General features: G+C 40.7%; 1 protein-coding gene across 4 annotated transcripts in view; it reads left to right on the forward strand.

Annotated features, from left to right (window-relative positions):
• Positions 1 to 20,030, forward strand: part of Socs16D (Suppressor of Cytokine Signaling at 16D) — a 687,555-nt gene that overhangs the window by 374,072 nt on the left and 293,453 nt on the right. The window contains exons 10-11 of one of the 4 annotated variants that reach the window (XR_010952689.1): positions 17,557 to 17,713; positions 17,884 to 18,009. The exons of the other annotated variants lie outside the window; for them this stretch is intronic. The gene's annotated coding sequence lies outside the window, so the exon portion shown is untranslated. Of the gene's footprint in view, positions 1 to 17,556; positions 17,714 to 17,883; positions 18,010 to 20,030 lie in introns of those variants that run through there. 4 annotated transcript variants of the gene reach the window in all.

Consider the following 20,030-nt stretch of genomic DNA (forward strand, 5'->3'; position numbering starts at 1 on the left):
TTCCGTGATGCATAACAGCTAGGATTTCATTTTAAATGGGTAATGGGTATCGAGTCTCTGCAACTAGCCTCATGTACTGGACTTAGCACCCGCTTGAATATCGCAAGGGGTACAGATAGCGTTGATAGATCTGATTTTATGGGAACTTTTTTTTAGAGTGTTACCTAAAATTTTAGACGGAATAGCGATTAATATGGTTCCTGCCGCTCCTTGCTACTTTGTTGCTCAGTTTAAAACCAATCAAATAAGCCTGGGCTTTCAATTTCAATCAGTATTATTCCTACGACCATTGTGGATAAGACAAGTGTGATAAATTCTGCATAGACGTCAAAATTACAAAGTGAATGGATCACCTGATTTTTTATTGACTATCGCTGTCTCATTCTGTATCTCTTTCTATCACCCGCTGAAGATAGTCGGCCCTTGCGCCGCCATATTGAACACCCTGTGAAAACGCTTAAAAGTAGCCATATTGAACATCCTGTCAGGCAGTTACGGATAAGATATCACACTTGTTTTATCCACAATGCCCATGACTCTTAAAATACCACATACTCAAATTTGTGCTAGTCGTATTATAGTTATTGTCTAGTTAGAGCGCAGGCTGATTTTCACCGCATTTTGCAAGTTAGACGACTTTTAGCTTGAATTTGTGATGTAAAAGCTCAGGAGTTATCAAATAAAAATATTGGAAATTTACTTAAAATATGGGACCAAATACCGATGGATACTCTTCGTGTTGCTTGATGCTTTTTTGAAAAGCGAAAACGCTTATCAAGTTATCCAAAGGAGCCCTGATTAATAAAAACCTACTATAAAGAATAAAAAATGGTACACAAAATTGTTGTAAATAAAAATTGATAAGCGTTTACCAAGTCTTTTCTTTTAACAGGACTTACTTTTTTATTAAAACTTTTTGGACGCCGTGTAAACGAAAATAAGTTGAACATAAATACCTTTCCGTCTGATGGTAAAAGAGCTTTGAAATTTTAAAAATTTACCTAAATTTTAGTTTTTAGAGACCACAAAAACACACCCTTAACATTTAGAGTGCATACAGAAATTTTATAATGCAAAACTCATGTGCAATATTTCAGTAATATTTGTTTGAGTGGTATTAGTCCATTAAATTGTCTCATGCATAATTTAGAATATATGCCACTTACTAAAATGAGTACGCAGGAAATTAAACATAAACTGGGCTTACGTACTTTAAACAAATGGTTTATTTTCTGAAAGAGCCTTTGTATTTATTGAAAATATGATTTAACCTTTGGCTTACTTTTCTTAAATTATTTGTAGTGAATTACCTAATTTAAGTACATTATAAACCTAAATTGATTACCTTTTAGTGTTACTAGTTTGTAGATTTACTAGCATAGTTTCTTTACACATGTGTAAACTTCAAAGAAGTTAATTAAATAAATGTAGTAACTCATGCTAAACTTTTGTTTATGATTTCAAACGTAATCGTTATAGAGTTTACAATAGTCTCTGACCGAACCCCAAATTGTTTCACCGAACCCGAAGGGGATATAGGGCTTTTACTTGGTGTTCGACCGTATCCAATCCGAGCAGCAGTTACAGCAGTATTGCAGCCATGCTACTTAATTGATACAATTTTCGAGATGTAGCATCTACAAATTCGAGATGTAGCATCTACCGCTTTTCCCATGTATTTGGCGATAAAAAATGTACATATATTGTTCTTGAAAATACATATACACAACAATTTCAGATATTAATTAATGGTGTGAGAGCGATTGACTTAGCTGTTTCCCGAAATGTTTTTATATCCAGCTCAAAGGCTAAACATTAGAAGATCCATAAAGCCGGAGTCATTGGTGCCGTATGTCGTATAGCTGTATCCGTATCCCTAACGTAATCAGCTGTTTATCGTTAGGACGGTAAACCAAAACCCAATTGGTTGGCTACGATACGGTTACGACCTTAGCGGCACCAATAATCGATTGCATTGATTCTCATAAGGTTGGTCGAATCAGCTGTTAAAAGGTTACCGATACGGTTACCGATAAAGCACCAATGTCTCCAGCTTAAAGCTACGTGGCTGTCACCCGATCGAAAAACACGGCACAGAGTATAGGAAAAATTTCAAATGGTACCAAAAATTCGGTTTTAAGCCGTAGTCAAATATCTGTCAGAACGAAACCCGTTCACCCGTTCTTCACAATAATTGCTACTGGAGCATTCCACGGTTGGTGAAACTTCAAGGAAAATATTAATATTAAAAAAAAAAATACTAAATTTGTTAGTTGTATCAAGGTTTGTTAAAATAATAAAAAAATTAAATACGTTTATTCGGAAAAAATTTTTTTTTTAAAAAATTGTTTTTTCGGGACACGTGAAATTCAGTAATACATACTTTATACTATATAGCGTAGGGTGCTCCGCCTACGCCACCGGCAGGCAACATCAAAAATTTAGAAACCAGTTTCTCAGTGAAAACTCACCTGCTTTGCAAACATCGTTGGGATTCGGCGTAAAATATACAGGTTCTGCCCTGATAGTTTGTAGGAAAAGTTATTTATTTGAAAAGAAATTATCGTTTTGAGAAGAAATTCTTATGGTGAAAAATCATTCCTTTTTTCTAAAAAACATTTATTTGAGTGTAGAATTGGTATCTGGGTCACAGATTAACAGGACAATAGCAATGCCGAGCACCAGACTTTACCACCGTTCCAACCCTTCTTTTCCGACACACACTCGCGTAAGAAGGAGTCATCAACTCCTAGTCCGCCACACCATGTGCTCCGTATGCCAGCTAAGAATATTTATGATCGCGATGCCCTGCGTTCAGAAAGAAAAAGTACGAACACACTGACACCAAGTACTCCAGCAGCAATCGGACAGCACACTCGACAAAGCCTATATCCTTCAAGGCGCCTTCACCCATCTCTGACTCCCAGAGTGACGGCTGCCCCCCTTCATCCCAGAATTCTGCAACTTAAATGGAACGGGTTAACCGGAGAGATCGCAGAGATAGTTGACTACATAAATAAAAACAATATAGGTGTAGCCGTAATTCAAGAAACAAAGCTAACTGCCAGATCGGACCTCTGAACTTGCATTCAACAACATTCATAATCAAGATCGCACAAGGGGTAATGGTGGTGGCCTTGCCTATATCACCCATCACACCGTGCAATATAGTCCATTTCAACCTAACATCAGCCGCAGGGATAATACCTTAGAAAGTCCAGGCATAACCACCGGATCAAGCGTGTTGACCTAGAAATGATTAACATCTATATTCCCCCTGCCACCTGTTGTCCAAGTGGCTATCGCCCTGGTATTCTTGGCGATTTGAACGCTCACCATGACCTCTGGCATTCCAGCTTGCCAGTCGACAGCAGAGGCAGGCAGCTAGCAGAGCAAATAGACAATACGACTTCCTGCACGATAAACGGAGATGCCCTCACCAGAATTGTAGGTAATTTTCACAGTTCACCTGACATCTCACTCGTCAGCGCATGGCTCATAAACTGCGTTCAATGGCAGCCGATGCTTACTTTATCATCTGATCACCTGCACATACTCCTTTCAATACAGCGACCTGCCCATTTCATTACCTCTGAAAAGCGGCCTTTTATTCATTTCAAAATAGATAACTGGGATGGCTACACAACCTACACAAATCAATCTTTTGCTGCTCTCCCCATCCCGACTGATGTCCGGCAAGGAGAGCGTGCGTTCCGCAAGGTCATCGCTTCAGCTTCTGCACGCTTTATTCCAGCCGATAGAATACCTGAAATCATACCGCATTTCCCGGCTGAAGCCGCAAACTTAGCAAGAGAACGTGACTTGGCAAGACATCTCGACCCTAGAGACCCCCCTATTAGGGGTCGCAACTTGGATATTATGCGGCTGGTAAATGAACACAAACGTACCAAATGGAAGAATCATCTAAAGAACTGCAACCTCTGCGGGAATTGGCAAATTGTTGTCAACCGTCAAATCCCTGTCCAATCCAACTAAACACAACGATAAAGTCTCCATAGTCTTCGGCGACAAAACTTTATCTGATTCCAAGAAATGCGGGAGCGTCTTTTGCCGGCAATTTATAATTCATTCTTCTGTGGACAAAGTCAGACGTCGTGCTAACAGACGGGCACATAAACACAAACACGACCTGCCACCCATTACAATCACCCCACAGAGTATAAAGCAGTCATCAACAAGGCCAAGTCCTCCGAACCAATAGGCCCAGAAGGAATATTCATGCCAATGCTAAAACGGCTTGGCGCTGAGGGAATGATCTAACTAACGCACGTTTTCAACCTGTCGCTGAAGTCATTGTCATTCCTGAATAATGGAAAATGGCAAGGATAATTCCACTACTAAAGCCTGGCAGACCAGCTAACGAAGGCGAGTCATATCGACCGATATCACTCCTTTCGTCAGTAGCGAAGACATTGGAAACCGTTTGCTCCCTCATTTCAATCCTCGCCTAGCCACAGCCACGCACAAACATGGCCTCCGCAAAATGCACAGCACCACCACCGCACTAAATGCCATTATCACCCAGATTAATTACAGACTAAATCGAGAAAAACTCCATCATAGGACCGTGCTCGTGGCACTTGACATGTCAAAAGCTTTTGACACAGTCAACCACGGCACGCTACTCCAAGACATAGAAAGCTCACACTTCTAAAAAGATGGGACGCAAGTTATCTGAATGGTCGGCAAGCGCCGGTTCAATTTATGAACGAAATCTCAAAACCTAGGTGGTGTCCTATCCCCGCTTCTGTTTAATTTCTACATATCAAAACTCCCTCCCCCACCAGAAGGAGTTACAATCATTTCCGACGCTGGCGATTGCACGATAATGGCAACAGGACCTGGCCCTGGTCCATTAATTTATGAATTAGTTTCTTCTTTTTTTTTTTTTTAGTTTATAAAATACACAGCTATCTCCCCGATGTTTCTAATTTCTTCGCCTCGCGCAACCTAGCATTATCACCGACAAACCCACGGCCACTCTTTTTTCGACGTGGAAGGAGCAGATATCGCAAATATTGGACGTTCACGTCGATGGTGTCACACTACTGACTGTTAGTCACCAAACGCTCTTAAGGGTAAGGTTCGATAATACTCTGACCTTCAAGGCGCATGCCAAAAGTACAAAGCCGCAAGCAAATCCTCAAGTCGCTCGCCGGCAGCCCTTGGGGAAAAGATAAAGGAACGTTGATAACCACGTACAAAGCAATTGGCCGGCCGGTCATGAGCTTCGCGTCACCAGTTTGGTCGCCTGGACTTAAAGACACATACTGGAAAAAACTGCAGGCCTGCCAAAATCCTGCTATCAGACCGGCCACCTGATGTCTCCTCATGACCCCCGAACACCACCTACATAATGAGGCCAAAGAGTTCAATATTAAAGAGCACAACGAAATGCTGAACAGGCAGTTTTTACTAAATTGTCATAAACCAGGATATCTAGCCCCGCCTGCACGGGCGTTAAGGGAACATCTCCAGAAGCACTATGAAGAAATGCGGCACCTGCCAACACGTCCGTTTGGTCCAGACAAGCATAAGTAGACCCTAAGCCAAATCCACACAGAATCGGTAAACGCTTTTTCCAGCACGCTCGGCGAACCCCGGCAGTCGGTTCTATGTACCGGAGCGACTCGTGATTTTTCCCGACCAAGGACTGTCATTTCAGTGTAACCCCATTTAATTTGTTGTATCCCTCCACAAATTCTCATCCTTCCAGCAGCTCTTCGCAGCGGGACTGCGCCATACTCCTGCTCCGGAAAGGTATCGAACCCAATCCGAGTCCGTCTCCTGAGCCCGCTCCGGAGAAATTGTTTTGCTGCGTTTGCCGGAAAAGAATCTTTTTAGGACGGTCATACTCTTGTCAGTGTTTCACGTACAAGGGATGGTTGCATCGGACAGGTTCTGGGCTAGATCCCAAACCCAGACGTCCTCGTAACTTTTAAAAATCCTTTCTTGCTCCTTGCTGTTCACGCCCAAGGGCGTCCCGTAGTCTGCGCCTTAGCGCCCCCACTACCTTCCAGTAGATCTGCTGCTCAGCAAGCCACAGCTCATACGGCCGCTCCCACTCACAACTACAATCTCCGTAATAGAGTGGGTAGCAATGCCCAGCATTAGCCCCCGCCCCAGTCTTCCCCCTCTTTTCCGGCAGCAATCGTCTCGGTCAGGGAAAAAGACTTAGTCCCTACCACCGTTTGCCAGCAGAGAATGTATATGTTTGCGACATCCGCCCAATGCAGCTCCTGCCTTGGACGGTGCCACGTTCCTAGATATTCCACTCTCCGCGACAACGGGTACCCCAATGCTTGCCCAGGGAGTCCAGTCCCAAGGCCACAACAGCAATTGCGTCCTAGCCTTTAACAACCCAGTCGTAGTTACCCGTCACTTACTCCTAGAGTGACGACGTCTACCCCGCTGCACTTTAGAATTCTGCAGTTAAACTGTAATGGATTAACTGGCAAGATCACGGAGATAGTCGATTTCATGAAGCGGCACAACATCCGCATTACTGCGATTCAAGAGACTAAACTCCCAGCAAGATCTGCTCTGCAGACCTGTTCTGGATATAATGTCCATTGGTGCTCTCGCGTATGGAGGCGGTCTCGCGTTTATCGCATACCACTCAGTGCAATATTATATATTTGATCCCGACATCGGCCGAAGGGACAATGTCCTAGAACGTCACGGCTTATCTGTCCAGTCAGGCGATGTAAACCTAGAAATTATCAACATCTACATCCCTCCTGGCACCTCCTGCCCCAGTGGATACCGCCCTATTATTAGCGCCTTACTCACTGGCGATAATCCCATTCTCTTGGGCGATTTCAATGCCCATCACGACCTATGGCATTCAAACATGCAGGCGGACAGCAGGGGTGAGATGTTGGCGGATCAAATAGAAGAAACGACGTTCTGCACAATAAACGGAGACGCCTCCACACATATGGTAGGAAGCTGTCACAGTTCGCCGAATATATCAATCGTGAGCGCAGGGCTCGATCCGCGCCAAGGTAAGCGTGCTTTCCGCAAGGTCATTGAATCCGCCTCCGCTCGCTTTATTCCCGCCGGAAGAATTTCCGAAATTCGGCCTCATTTTCCGGTGGAGGCCGCAAATTTAGGGGGGGAACGTGACCTTATAAAACACCTCGATCCCGGCGACCTCCAAATAACGGATATAAACCAACACATCAGATTGTTCGTGGCTGAACACAAGCGGGTGAAATGGAAGGAGCATCTAAGTCGTTATAACCTCTCTGCCGGTGTGGGTAAGCTTTGGTCCACCGTAAAGTCCCTATCGAATCCGTCCAAGCACAATGACAAAATTTCCATCTTTGGCGATAAAGTGCTGTCGGATGCGAAAAAATGCGCGACCGCTTTCTGCTGACAATATATAATGCATTCGGACGGCCAACAGACACGCACATAAACATAAATTCAGCGCGTCCCAAATTACCATTACCATCAAAGAGGTTGAGGAGGCCATCGGTCAAGCAAAACCATCTAAAGCAGTGGGCGCAGACGGCATAGCCATGCCGATGCTTAAAAGCCTAGGAAAAGAGGGCTTCAAATATTTAGCACATGTCTTCAACCTGTCTCTGTCCACTTTTGTCATCCCCGAAAAATGGGAAAAGGCCAAGGTGGTCCCGCTACTAAATCCTGGGAAACCAGCTAACATAGGAGAGCCATGCCCGATATCTCTCCTATCGCCAGTAGCCAATACGCTTGAAGCCATTTGTCTTCCCTATTTCAAAGCAAATTTGCAACTAGCCTGTCATCAGCATGGCTTCAGAAAGCTCCACAGCACAACCACCGCGCTAGACGCCATCAGCACCAGATAAATCTCGCTTTAAATCAAAACCCCCACCACAGCACCGTACTCGTTGCGCTAGACCTATCAAAAGCTTTTGATACGGTCAACCATGGCACGTTACTGCAAGGCCTGGGGGGGTCTACCCTTCCCCCATATCTTAAAAGGTGGACCGCAAGTTATCTGGGTGTCCGGCAGGCATCGGTGCAATTTAGAAACGCAACATCAAAACCAAGAAGAATTAAACAAGGGGTCCCACAGGGTGGTGTGCTATACCTACTTTTGTTTAACTTCTACATATCAAAGCTACCTTCGCAACCAGAAGGAGTTACTATCGTTTCCTACGTACAGATCGAAGAGCTTTGTAACAAAATAAACGGCTACCTCCCTGATCTCTCCAATTTTTTCACCTCGCGAAACCTGACATTATTACCGACTAAAACATCGGCGACCTTATTCATACCATGGACGTCCCAAATGTCGACCATTTTGAACATCCACGTCAATGGCACTACGCTACCGACTGTCTTACACCCCAAAATCTTGGGTGTGGCGGTCGATCAGGATCTACATTTTTGTGAGCATGCAGCTGCAATTGTAACGAAAATCCAGAGCCGCAATAAAATCCTTAAATCTCTTGCTAGCAGTACTTGGGGAAAAGATAAAGAAATGCTCATTACCACTTACGGAAATGGAGGCGGCCTCGCATTTATCATACACTACTCTGTGCAATATCATATATTTGATCCCGACATCGGCCGCAGGGACAGTGTCTTATAACGTCAAGGCTTATCTGTCCGGTGAGGCGATGCAAACCTAGAAATCATCAACATCTACATCCCTCCTGCCACCTGTTGCCCCAGTGGATACCACCCTAATATAAGCGCCTTACTCATTGGCAACAATCGCATTATCTTAGGCGATTTCAATGCCCATCACGATCTATGGCATTCAAACTTTCGGGATGTAGGGGTGAGATGTTGGCGGATCAAATAGAAGAATCGACGTTCTGCACAATAAACGGAGACGCCCCCACACGTATGGTAGGAAGCTTTTACAGTTCGCCGGATATTTCAATCGTGAGCGCAGAACTCGTAAACTGCGTCAACTGGCAGCCGATGGTAACATAGGCATCCGCCCACCTGCCTATACTTATTTTGCTCGAGCGTACCGCTGACTTCATCGTCACAGAAAAACGCACTTTCATTAACTTTAAAAAAGGAAAGTGGGACGAATACAAATCCTTTACAGACAACCGCTTTGCTGCCCTCCCTATCCCGACTGATGCCCGCCAAGGGGAGCGTGCTTTCCGCAAGCTGATTGAATCCGCCTCGGCTCGTTTCATTCCCGCCGGTAGAATTTCCGAAATGCGATCCCACTTCCCGGTGGAGGCCGCAAGTTTAGCGAGAGAACGTGACCTCATAAGACAGCTCGATCCCCCCGACCCCCAAATAAGGGATATAAACCTACGCATCAGATTGCTTGTGGATGAACACAAGCGGGCGAAATGGGAGGAGCACCTAAGCGGTTGTAACCGCTCTGCCAGTGTAGGTAAACTTTGGTCCACCGTAAAGTCCCTATCGAATCCGTCTAGGCACAATGATAAAGTTTCCATCGCCTTTGGCGATAAAGTGCTATCGGATGCGAAAAAATGCGCGAGCGCTTCCGCCGACAATAAATAATGCATTCTACGGTCGACAAAGATAGACGGAGGGCCAACAGACACGCACATAAACATAAATTCAGAGTGTCACCAATTACCATCACCGCCAAAGGGGTTGAGGATGCCATGGTCCTGCTAAACCATCCAAAGCAGTGGGCCCAGACGGCATAGCTATGCCGATGCTTAAAAGCCTAGGGAAAGAGGGTTTCAAATATTTAGCACATGTCTTCAACCTGTCTCTTTCCACCTTTGTCATACCCGAAAAATGGAAAATGGCCAAGGTGGTCCCGCTACTAAAGCCTGGGAAACCAGCTAATATAGGAGGGTCATATCGCCCGATATCTCTCGTATCGCCAGTAGCCAAGACGCTTGAAGCCATTTTGCCCCCCTACTTCAAAGTAAATTTCCAGCTATACTGTCATCAGCATGGCTTCAGAAAACTCCATAGCACCACCACCGCGCTAAATGCCATCAGCACCAAGATAAATTGCGGTTTAAATCAAAACCCCCACCATAGGACAGTACTCGTTGCGCTAGATCTACCAAAAGCTTTTGATACGGTCAACCATGGCACGTTACTGCAAGACCTGGAAGGATCTACCCTTGTCCCATGTCTTAAAAGATGGACCGCAAATTATCTGGGTGGTCGGCAGGCATCGGTGTAATTTAGAAATGAAACATCAAAACCAAGAAGAATTAAACAAGGGGTGCCACAGGGTGGTGTAATATCCCCACTTTTGTTTAATTTCTACATATCTAAGCTACCTTCGCCACCAAAAGGAGTTACTATCGTTTAATACGACGATGACTGCACAATAATGGCCACAGGCCCAGGCCCACAGATCGATGAGCTTTGCAACAGAATAAACAGCTCCCTTCCTGATCTCCGGTTTTTCCCCACGGGCTGTCTTCTTATGACCCCAGAACACCATCTACATAATGAGGCGAGAATACTCCCCGTTAGGGAGAGAAATGAGATGCTAACCTAACAGTTCCTGTTGAATACCCAGAAACCTAGGCATACCAACAGACATCAGATTGATGAGCCAACACCGCCCAGGGACTTAAGGAGTCATCTCCGTAAGCATTTTGAGGAAATACGGCACCTGTGAACTCAGCCGTATGAAGCAAATAAACACAACCAGGTCCTTGGTGAACTCCACAAACAGGCGTCGGACCTTTGTGCCAGGTATTGCCCGGTGAATCCAGTACTCAAAGAACAGTACCCAAAACTTGTGGAAGAGGAACGCATGCTCCCCAGGGAAACGCGAGTCACTCTAGCTCAACCTCGTTCTGGATACTGTAACAGGTTAAACTCTTACCTATCCAGAATCAAACCCGACATAAAAAATGTATGCCCCGCTTGCAATGTGTCCCCACATGACAGGTTGGTCTCTTCAATTGTAAGGTAGAGCCAACGCCTCTAACACCCCTTTCATTATGGTCCACCCCTTGGACTCCCGTTAGAGGATAATAAGGACAATTTGTGATCAGTCGCAGCTATTAGGTGCGGCGAAGCACTGCTACAACAACCACTTACAAAGCAATTGGCCAGCCGATTGCATGCTACGCGTCCCAGATATGGTCGCCAAGCCTAAAGACTACTGACTGGAAAAAGCTACAGGCCTGCCAAAATACTGCTCACAGTACCGCCTCGGGTTGTCTTCTTATGTCCCCAGAGCACTATCTACATAATGAGACGAGAAACCTGGGCATCCCAACAGACATCTGATTGATGAGCCAACACCGCCCAGGGGCTTAAGGAGTCATCTCCGTAAGCGTTATGAGGAAATACGGCATATGAGAACACAGCCGTATGAAGCCAAAAGACACAAGCAGGTCTTTAGTAAACTCCAAAAACAGGCGTCGGACCTCCATGTCAGGAATTTCCCGGTGAATCCTGTACTCAAAGAACAATACCCTAAACTTGCAGAAGAGGAACGCACACTCCCTAAGGAAACGCGAGTCACTCTAGCTCAACTTCGATCTGGATACTGTAACAGGTTAAACTCTTCCCTATCCAGAATCAACCCCGACATACAAAATATATGCCCTGCATGCAATGTATCCCCACATGACACCAACCATCTCTTCCATTTTAATGTGGAACCAACGCCTCTAACACCCCTCTTATTATGGTCCAACCCTGCTGAAACAGCAAGTCTCCTTGGATTCCCGTTAGAGGATATTGATGAAAATTTGTGATCGGTCACTCCTATTGGATGGGGCGAAGCACTGCTACAACAACAACAACAACCCCGTTATTAATCAGGGCTGTCATGGAATCCAAGTCGGTTTTGCATTTTGTCGGAATTACAAACCAATATTGAATTAAATTGGTGTCATAAAACCGTATTGGTTTCGCTCTTTTCGAATGTAAATAAAAGCGATCTTCGAATCAGCTGTTTTGCAGTGTTATCGGTACACCGGCAATTTTGATGTTAATCTTTTTGGCAAAATTTTATAAAATAATGGTTTTGTGCATCTAAACACAAATAAATTTATTGAAATCAAAATAGCGTCAGCAGTTATAGCATTTATGCTGTTGAAAGAAGAAAGTTGCTAGAAGGTCAAAAGGAAAATTTTGAGAGATCGCAGCAATACATTTGAGTTGCCAGAGATAGCGTAATTAAAAATATTTCTTAATGTGGGTCTCTAAATATTTATAGTGTATTTGCAGTTACATTGCATACTATCGCATAAACAAAGAGGCTTTCCGAATGGTATTAGAGACCATTGAAGGACGCTTAACTCGCTCGAAAGTTCTGCCAGTGCTGCAACTAGCAGTTACGTTACGATTTTTAGCTGAAGGATCCTATCAAAGATAAGTTGGCAAGGATTCTAGCATGAGTGTAGGTAAAAGCACGGTGTCAACGATTTTAGATGATGTGTTTTGCAATATCTGGATGTTTCTCCATAAATTCAATCAAAATACTGTTTTGCATTGAATTTTTATGCTTTCCCCTACTAAGAATGAAAATATATGTAAATTTACAATTTTTATAAAATAAACTTTTATTTACTTAAATTTTTAGAAAATATTCAACTGCAAGAGAAAAACAACTATGAAAAAATGAAATCCAACAGCAATTAACTGATTGGATTGTTTCCGATAGCAAAATCGATATTATCGGATTCTGTGACAGCTAAAATCGACACTAATTCCAGTTCGAACATCAAATCGATAACATTGCATTTCATGACACCAAAGTAATTTGTTTGTCGTTTTTAAATCCGATTCCGACCATTGTGTACAGTACCAGTGTGTCATCTAAGCGATAAATGTCAAAATTACAAACAGCCTTGCTCACCTGATGCAAATCTCAGGTCTAGAGTACTTTAAGCTGAGTTGCATTTGATAGTTTAATAAAACTTTGTAGTTTTAACAGATGAAATAGTTGCATATATTTCCGCGGAAATATAAATAATAGAAGATTTGTAGCCTCCAACAATGCGGAAACATATGGAAAGCAAAATTTATTTAAATTAGAGTCAAAAAAGGTCTAGAGAAACTTAACAAAATATAATGCGTGTAACATGTTTCCCTGAGGAACACTTTCTCTTCTATGGCTGTTTACACAAATGCATAAAGTAAAATTATATAACCGCTTTGGTCGCTTCAAAGCAAAGATAACGCAAGGCGTTTGATGGTTTTCCGTATGGCGTTGTCAAAGCGTAGGCACACAACCAAATCGGTTATGTAAATCTTTTGATGCTTCGCCGTCAGATGAGTTAAATTTATGGCAGCTCCTATATTTTTCCAAGCAAAGTTAAAGGACTCAAAAAGTTGAGAAATTCTAAAAGGAGGATTTACAACTCTCATTGCTTCAAAGCGAAGAAAATGGCAGGAGTCGCATTTTTATATTATGGGTCTGCCAAGGTTTCAGATCGATGCAACACAACCAAAGTGTCTATGTAAATCCGCCTTAATTTCTGTCGCTGTGAAAGTCTCCCGCAAATAAAATGGTGCTGTGAATGGAAGCAAACCAAAGAAGCGGGAAAAAATATGAATGAATGAAATTAACTATTACCCTGCAAAAACGCTCCACGTCATTTGACTAGCCATTTGACCGTCATTGTGCGGTCACGGCCCTTGTTAAATTTTAGTCACGTTTGCACTAGCGAGAGTAGATTTTTTACATTTTTTTCCCATTTCGTACCTGTTTATGTGATTGTGCATTCCGCTCACACACGTCACAATGCTCGTCAAATGGCGGTCATATTCTCCGTCATTTCACTCTACATTTTCGAGTCATTTGATAGTAAATTTTACTGCGGTTTTACCATTTATATAACCGCCATATAACATGAATTTTACCTGCAGATTTACTTTACCTGGAGCAGCCATATGAATAAAATATGAACCAAAAAAAATTAAATTTTCAATATTTATTATTTTCATTATTATTATATATGTACATGAAATTGGAACTTATATTAATACAGTTTATATAAAAAAGAAGTAAGTACTTTAATAATAAATAAACTCGCTTAATTGGTTTTTGTTTTCCAATTGAAATCTTTTCTAAGCGAGCAGAAAATAATTTTAAGCTTTAGAAAAAACTCCAATTACACTGGTCGATGGCCAAAATTTACCAGAGACGCCGTTATGAAATTCGTATGTAAAACCACCCCCTGATTTCGAAAATCGAGTTCATTTTTGATTCTATGGTACCGTTTTTGAGATATTTGCAATTTACCGTTATTCGAAAAAACCAAAAAGATGGCTCCCTTTAATTACGTATATCTCACGAACGGGTCAAGCAATTGCAAATGAATTTACAGAATCGGAAAGACGATAAAATTTTCTATAATTGCATCATACATTGTTTTTTGTTCAACCATATAGTTTTCGAGATATTAGCTCATCATTTCAGATTTTTGTTTTTTTTTTTTGAAAAAATATGAAAAAAATTACTTTTTGCGAGGGCAGCATTCCAAAACCACAAATTTTTTCCAAATATTTTTTATTTACGTAAAGCTCTGTTTAATTAGAAAGAAGATAAGCTATCATAGAAGAAAATCGATGCAAAACTACGTAAGTTATAAGCGATCAAATAAAAATACCCAGGTTGCGCAATTTCAACGTATACCTCAAAACGTATGTATGGTATAAAGAAGAGTGAAATATCTAGCTATGCTCTGTTTCTATTTAGTTAAAAGTTCAATTTATGAATGAAATTGCCCATATTTTTAACTTTTTTTTTTTTAATTTATTTATGTTTGTACTATATTCTAACAATCTTTATCTTACTTTTATTTTACTATGTAGTCGAAATAATTATGTGTTCGACTTTGACGCTTATTCAGTTTAGGATCGGTTTCTCTTATGAGAAACCAGCAGTAATCACCCATCATTGCGACGTCCCAGAATCCTTGATATCGATTTTCAATTAATTTCATTTGCTGATGAAACCTTTCACCATGTTCGTCACTTTCGTCGCCAAGATTTGCCGGAAAAAAGCTCAAATGTGAGTGCAGAAAGTGAATTTTTAACGACATATTTATGCCTGGAAAGAAAATATTAGTTAGGTAAACAAGTTATAGAATTTTGGGAAATTAATTTTAATAAGCCTTTAATATTTACCCATTTTCGCATAATTATTGATGAAGTCGTTCACTATCTGCTCGTAGTTAGGGCTTTTGTGTCTACCGAGAAAAGAAGCAACGACGTTTTCAAAGGATTCCCACGATGCTGCCTCAACTGATGAGAGTAGTCCTTTGAATTGATTATTGTTGATCAACTTTTTTATTTGTGGTCCGACAAAAATACCTTCCTTTATCTTGGCTTGAGAAATATCTGGAAAAATTGTTTTCAAATAGTCGAATGCTTCGCCTTCTTTGTCCAAAGCCTTAACAAAGTTTTTAATGAGACCGAGCTTGATGTGTAAGGGTGGAAGTATGATTTTCTCTTTCTTGACAAGAGGGGTGTATTTGATGTTATCCACACCAACGGTAAACTCGACTCTTTCCGGCCAATGCTTTCTGACGTAGTGGTCCTTACGAGCTCGGCTATCCCACTTGCAGAGGAAGCAGCAGTGCTTGGTGTAGCCACTTTGTAGACCGCATAGCATTGCAACGACTTTGAGATTAGAACATATTTTCCAATCATGCTCTTCATATTTGATAAATTTGAGTAGTTTTTGCATTTCCTCGTAGGTTTCCTTTGTATTTGCTGCATTTGCTAGCGGGATAGAAGGCTTTTTGTTACCAATATGCAATAATACAGCCTTTAAACTCAGTTTATTGCTGTCTATGAACAATCGCCACTCTTTTGAATAATATGTTTGACCAAACTCTTTGAATAAACCAGGAATGTCGTTGCAGTAGCATATGCTGTCTTTCTTGGTATAGTGTTTGGAAAATGGTTCGTGACGAGTTCTACAATATATCACCTTAACATCGGATGATACAAATTTAAATTGTTGCATACGAGAAGTGTGGATCTCGGCCTTTTCCTTGGATAGTTCCAAATCTCTTATCCAATCATTAAGTTGTGCTTGTGATAGAACGTTTCTCTCCTTTCCCATGCGAAATTCAGTACAACTTGATTCCCCGCACTCAAATGTTACTGTTGACAATGGAACTGGATCCGCAACTGCCGTTGAATGTAGTACTGGTAATGTCACTGTAGGTACGCTGGCATAGGTTACTCTTCTTGATCTTCCAACGCCAAGTAATTTTGTTTGACAAATATAACACTCTATTGAATGGCAAGTAGGTTCTCTCCATATCATTGGTGTATCAAATTTTATTTGTTGTCCGGATTCCGACTGAATCAATTCTACTCGACACGATGTACACAAAGTGTTCGGTGTCCATGGTTTTTCAGCATTTTTAGGCTCAATGCCAAAATACTTGGAGTATAAAGTTTTGATATGATCTGAGAACACTCGTCGTCGCCTTATAATAGTATATTGGCCACACATGAAACAGAACATATCTGGATCGTTATTACACTCAAATTCTCGCGTCCTTTTACTCATTTTATTTTTTTTACTAAATCACGGTTTTGAAATTTGACTTATGAACTGAACTATCTCCGGCGAGCCTTGCAGATGTTATGAAGTTTCAAGGCGCATTAACTCATATTTATACTCGGAACAAGAATAAAATTTAAAAATCAAATCCTACCTAGACAGAAAGGTTCCTTTTTATACGAAGCCGGGAAAAGAAAATACTACCTGCTTTAGATGTAGGCTTTAAAAATTTTCTGTGTCTTATAATTTTGAAAATCTGCCTGCATACTTACCCATAAGTGACGGAAATACATGTTTATAACTACATGCCTACAGCAGCTTTCGAACCCAACCACTCTTCCTTTCGATAACACCACTCTACCTACTATAAAACAATTCGAGTATTAAAAGTACTATTTGATTTATTTAAAGAAAAATTACTATCATTGTTATGGTGTTATTCGTTTATCCTGATAATATCCCATTTGCACTTTATACCTTTAATATATGTATGTATACATACATTGAAGTTGCGCAACCTGGGTATTTTTATTTGATCGCTTATAACTTACGTAGTTTTGCATCGATTTTCTTCGATGATAGCTTATCTTTTTTCTAATTAAACAGAGCTTTACGTAAATAAAAAATATTTGGAAAAAAAGTTGTGGTTGTGGAATGCTGCCCTCGCAAAAAGTAATTTTTTTCATATTTTTTCATAAAAAAAACAAAAATCTGAAATGATGAGCTAATATCTCGAAAACTATATGGTTGAGCAAAAAACAATTTATGATGCATTTATGAAAAGTTTTATCGTCTTTCCGATTCTGTAAACTTATTTGCAATTGTTTGACCCATTCGTGAGATATACGTAATTAAAGGGAGCCATCTTTTTGGTTTTTTCGAATAACGGTAAATTGCAAATATCTCAAAAACGGTGCCATAGAATCAAAAATGAACTCAATTTTCGAAATCAGGGGTGATTTTACATACGACTTTCATAACGGCGTTTCTGGTAAAGAAAAAAGTTGAAATTCGTGGTCCAGTGTTATTTGAATAATCTACAACTTAAAGCTTAGTAGAAATTCAGATTATGTTTACTACTTTTTCAGATCAAGAATATTCAATTCAAGCAATAATTCTGCAACTCTTAGAAAGGAGTATTGATTGGTTTCAAGTCTAATTCCGACAGCAATAGGATCACGTCATACCTTATTATGTATGTACATGATTTTGCAACTTAAATTGATACAGTTGATATAAAGAAAAGTAAGTATTTTAATAATAAATAAACTCGCTTAATTGGTTTTTGTTTTCCAATTGAAATCTTTTTAAAGCGAGCAGAAAATAATTTTAAGCTTTAAAAAAACTCCAATTATTTGAATAATCTACAACTTAAAGCTTAGTAGAAATTCAGATTAGGTTTACTCTTTTTTCAGATCAAGAATATTCAAAGGTGTCGTGGAATCCAATTGATGAACTTAAAAATGTACGACTAGTAATTGAGTCAGACTTATTATTGTTCTAAATCTAATCATTCAAGCAATAATTCTCCAACCCTTAGCAGGAGTATTGATTGGTTTCAAATCTAATTCCGATAGCAAACGTATCACGACATCCCTTATTATATATGCACATGAAATTGTAACTTAAATTAATACAGTTGATAAAAAAGAAAAGTAAGAATTTTAATAATAAATAAACTCGCCTTATTGGTTTTTATTTTCCAATTGAAATCTTTTCCAAGCGAACAGAAAATAATTTTAAGCTTCAGAAAAAACTCTAATTATTTAAATAATCTACAACTTAAAGCTTAGTAGAAATTCAGATTAGGTTTACTCTTTTTTCAGATCAAGAATATTCAAAGGTGTCGTGGAATCCGATTGCTGTCGTAATTGATGAACTTAAAAATGTACGAATTGTAATTGAGTCAGACTTATTATTGTTTTAAATGTAATCATTCAAGCAATAATTCTGCAACCCTTAGCAGGAGTATTGATTGGTTTCAAATCTAATTCCGATAGCAATCGTATCACATCCCTTATTATATACGTACGTGATATTGCAACTTAAATTAATACAATTGATATAAAGAAAAGTAAGTACTTTAATAATAACATAAACACTCTTAATTGGTTTTTGTTTTCCAATTGACATCTTTTCTAAGCGATCAGAAAATAATTTTAAGCTTTAGAAAAAACTCCAATTATTTGAATAATCTACAACTTAAAGCTTAGTAGAAATTCAGATTAGGTTTACTCTTTTTTCAGATCAAGAATATTCAAAGGTGTCGTGGAATCCGATTGCTGTCGTAATTGATGCACTTAAAAATGTACGACTTGTAATTAAGTCCGACTTATTATTGTTCTAAATCTAATTATTCAAGCAATAATTCTGCAACCCTTAGCAGGAGTATTGATTGGTTTCAAATCTAATTCCGACAGCAATCGTATCACATCCCTTATTATATATGTACCTGATATTGCAACTTAAATTAATACTGTTGATATAAAGAAAAGTAAATACTTTAATAATAAATAAACTATCTTAATTGGTTTTTGTTTTCCAATTGAAATCTTTTCCTGTGCAAGCACATGTTGTTGTTGTTGTTGTAGCAATGCTCGCCCCACCTAATAGCCGCGACCGATCACAAATTGTTATCAATATCCTCTAACGGGAGTCCAAGGAAACTTGCCGTTTCAACAGGGGTGGACCATAAGGAAAGGGGTGTTAGAGGCGTTGGTTCCACATTACAATTAAAGAGATGGTTGGTGTCATGTGGGGACACATTGCAAGCAGGGCATACATTTTGTATGTCGGGGTTGATTCTGGATAGGTAAGAGTTTAACCTGTTACAGTATCCAGAACGAAGTTGAGCAAGAGTGACACGCGTTTCCCTGGGGAGTATGCGTTCCTCTTCTGCGAGTTCTGGATATTTTTATTCAAGTACTGGATTCACCGGGCAATTCCCGACATAAAGGTCCGACGCCTGTCTATGGAGTTCACCAAGGACCTGCTTGTGTTTTTCCGCTTCATACGGCTGGGTTCTCAGGTGCCGTATTTCCTCAAAATGCTTACGGAGATGACTCCTTAGGCCCCTAGGCGGTGCTGGTTCGTCAATCAGATGTCTGTTGGGATGCCCAGGTTTCTGGGTATTCAACAGAAACTGTTTGGTCAGCATCTCATTTCTCTCCCTGATGGGGAGTATTCTCGCCTCATTATGCAGATGGTGTTCTGGGGACATAAGAAGACAGCCCGTGGCGATTCGGAGAGCAGTATTTTGGCAGGCCTGTAGTTTCTTCCAGTGGGTGGTTTTTAGGCTTGGCGACCATATGGGTGACGCGTAGCACGTAATCGGCTGGCTAATTGCTTTGTATGTGGTCAAGAGCGTTTCTTTATCTTTTCCCCAGGTACTGCCAGCAAGGGATTTGAGGATTTTATTACGGCTCTGAATTCTTGGAACAATTGCGGTTGCGTGCGCACCAAAATGTAGATCCTGATCAAACGTCACACCCAAGATTTTGGGGTGTAGGACAGTCGGTAGCGTAGTGCCATCGACGTGGATGTTCAATATGGTCGACATTTG

The sequence above is a fragment of the Eurosta solidaginis genome, chromosome 4 (genome assembly GCF_040869045.1).
Source record: "Eurosta solidaginis isolate ZX-2024a chromosome 4, ASM4086904v1, whole genome shotgun sequence".
Lineage (NCBI taxonomy): Eukaryota > Metazoa > Arthropoda > Insecta > Diptera > Tephritidae > Eurosta > Eurosta solidaginis.